Source organism: Idiotropiscis lumnitzeri, unplaced genomic scaffold, assembly GCF_059441095.1.
Source record: "Idiotropiscis lumnitzeri isolate Australia: NSW breed Sydney's pygmy pipehorse unplaced genomic scaffold, RoL_Ilum_1.0 HiC_scaffold_112, whole genome shotgun sequence".
NCBI classification, from domain to species: Eukaryota; Metazoa; Chordata; class Actinopteri; order Syngnathiformes; family Syngnathidae; genus Idiotropiscis; species Idiotropiscis lumnitzeri.
This window is the reverse complement of record NW_028283650.1, coordinates 107,974-111,456: the sequence shown is the minus strand read 5'-3', so window position 1 is coordinate 111,456 and position 3,483 is coordinate 107,974.

The window sequence follows — 3,483 nt, the reverse complement described above, 5'->3', positions numbered from 1 at the left end:
TCACAAAATTCGGCAGAGAGTAAGATCATTGTCTAGACTCTTTTCTGACTAATTTTCAGTCGGATTCGTCAAAAGGGCACCGTGCAGTACGTGAAAATTAAAATAAAAAAAATTTTTTGATTCCACTTGGCGGCACTGTATGTATAACAAAATAATAACATTAAGATGTCTTCAGGTCGGGACGTTTTATTTACAGGTGAAGGTTTGGATTTTTAGGAGCATGTGCAGGGGAGTTATTAAGCATTCATTTATTTGTATTAGGTTCATTTTGTCTTCTTATTATTGATATTTGACTGATTCATTAAAAGCAGACAATTATGTTTTAGGATAATTTTTTACCTGACATGTTTCGGCGAGTCTTTCGCCTTCTTCAGAGTGTCGCATGATGGTGTCTTGAGCTGATGTTCCATGAGGGTGTGGCTTACCTGTCAAAAAAATGAAAAAAATCAGAGCAGTAAAAGAACAAGCACAACATGAACATTACAAATCAGCAATCACTGACCACTGCAAAAGGGAAAACCACATCATGGACCGGGAGAAGGGCAGGGTCATCCGCACAGAAGAGAACAAACAACAGCGCTGGATCAGAGAGGCCATTGAGATCTGCAAGCGAGGCATAAAAACCATGAACAGAGACAAGGGAGCCTTCATCCTCTCTACCACCTGGACCAGCATCTTGGCGGAGTGAACGGACAGCGGGGGGCGTGACTTGCCTTCATTCTTGTGACAGGTAAGTCACGCCCTCATGGAACATCAGCTGATAAAGACGGGTCACAAGACACCATCATGTGACACTCTGAAGAAGGCGAAAGACTTTTGTATTGTGACATGCTCAAGGCCTAAACACTCATCCGAGCAAATATAAGGTAGATTTTGTTAACCTGCCCGGAGAAAAACATCAACAAAAATAATTTGTATTTGTTTTAACCAGTTGGTGGCGCTACCACTGCGATCAAAAATAAGTTGGCAGCCGTCTTCAGGGCCTGAATATCCTCAAATGTGAAAAATTTCGAGAAGATGGATCATCTGAATCATTTTGCAGGAACTTTTGTTGCCACGGAGAATAATCAGACTCTGCGGCACCGTAATAGCCACGCCCTTCGAAGGAAAGTCACAAAAATAGGGATAGAGTAAGATCAATGTCTTGAGTCTTTTCTAGCCAATTTTCAATCAGATTCGTTAAAAGGGCACCGTGCAGTACGTCAAAATGTAAAAAATGATATTGATTGGCGCAAGGTGTATAACTGAATATAAACATATAGATGTCTTCAGGTACAGACTCTTTATGTACATGTGAAGTTTTGGATTTTTAGCAGCATGTGCAGGAGAGTTATTAAGCATTTTGTCCATTGCGGCGAAAGAAATCTTAAGTGAAAACTTTGAAGCCCCGCCCCTGTCATATAGTATTTCGGAAACAAAAAATTTTAGCCCCAGTGTTTGTCCCAGGTCTTCAGATGCTACAGACAGAATTTTAAGGCAATCAGATGAAGCCTTTAGGATCAGGGTGCAAAAGAATGACCCCTGTAAACATGCAAAAAAGGGCAAAAGTCGGACTTTCAAAAATTCATAACTCACTTCCTGTTCATATTAGACGTTAAAATATCAAATTTTTCGCCATGCCCGATGAGACTGCCAAGTTTGGTGAGTTTTTGTGCATGTTTCGGGGGTCAAAAATGCGATCGAACAATCAGAAAAATAATAATAATAATAATTTCTACAAAAACAATAGGGACTTCGCAGCGGTCGCTGCTCAGGCCCTAATAATAATAATAATAATAATATTATTAATAATAAAAGTAATAATATTTTCTACAAAAACAATAGGGACCTCGCAGCCGTCGCAGCTCGGGCCCTAATAACAATTTCTAGAAAAACAATAGGGACCTCGCAGCGGTCACTGCTCGGGCCCTAATAATAATAATAAAAATAATAATAATTTCCACAAAAACAATGGGGACCTCGTAGCGGTCGCTGCTCGGGCCCTAATAATAATTTCTTCAAAAACAATAGGGACCTCGCCGCCGTCGCTGCTCGGGCCCCAATAATAATTTCTACACAAAGTCCATTGTGGTGACCCGCCCCCTTTTAAGTAAATTAAAAATGGCCGACTTCCTGTAAAACCTAGCTCATTGCTCCAAGAGACTTTTTTGTAGGTCTTGGTCTTATACATACAGTGAACCCTCGCTACTTCGCGGTTCACCTTTCGCGGGTTCAGTGCTTCGCGGGTCTAAAAAATATTCGGGGGCATTGTAGTTTCGCCGAGCGGCACGACGGGGCGCTGGAGCAGTTAGACGGCCGGCGTGCGCCGAAGAAGAGCGTGGGCGAAGAGGAGAGTGGACGAAGAAGAGCACGTTCCCCCGGACACGATCGGTGGCGACGTTTCGCGCGGTTTGAACCGTACCAGAGCTCCGGCCGGCGTGCGTGGCAGTTAAGCCGTAGAGGAACACCTTCCCCGGGCACGGGCGGTGCCAAGCGGCCCCTAAGTTTAACCGAATGGAAGCTCCGGAGGAGGAGGGCATGCTCGCGTCACAGTAAGCCGAAGAGGAGCACCTTCCCCGGGCACGGGCGGTTCCAAGCGGCCCCTAAGGTTAACCGAATGGAAGCTCCGGAGGAGGAGGGCATGCTCGCGTCACAGTAAGCCGAAGAGGAGCACCTTCCACGGGCACGGGCGGTTCCAAGCGGCCCCTAAGTTTAACCGAATGGAAGCTCCGGAGGAGGAGGGGATGCTCGCGTCACAGTAAGCCGAAGAGGAGCACCTTCCCCGGGCACGGGCGGTTTCAAGCGGCCCCTAAGTTTAACTGAATGGAAGCTCCGGAGGAGGAGGGTATGCTCGCGTCACAGTAAGCCGAAGAGGAGCACCTTCCCCGGGCACGGGCGGTGCCAAGCGGCCCCTAAGTTTAACCGAATGGAAGTTCCGGGGGAGGAGGGCGGGCGTGTGTCACAGTTAAGCCGAATTGGAGCACCTCTTCCGCCCGGGCACGAGCGGAGCGCGAGGCTGTCAGTTATGAATGAATAAATGAATAAATAAATAAAGAATGCCACCTTTCATTTCACAGGGCACACCGGACGGCGTACCAGCAGGTAAAAGTCGGAGTAATTAAATAAATACAAAAAGAATGGCTGGGGAATTAAAAAATAATATGTTTTAATAATAATTTGTTTTTTTTTGTTGTAACATGAATTTCACTCTCTCTCTCCCCGTATATATATATATATATATATATATATATATATATATATATATATATATATATATATATATATTTATAAATTTGCTCGGCCTGATGTGTGTGTAAAGTTTCACGAGTTGTCGTTCATATTTACAACCTCATAATCAGCGTTGTTTTATTGCCGAACAGTGCAATGCCACTCCCACAACCTTTCACGAAAAAGGACGAATTTCGTATTGTGACATCCTCATGGCCGAAACAGTAATCCGAGCATATATGAGGGCGACCTTGTTGAGTTGCACGGAGAAAAACA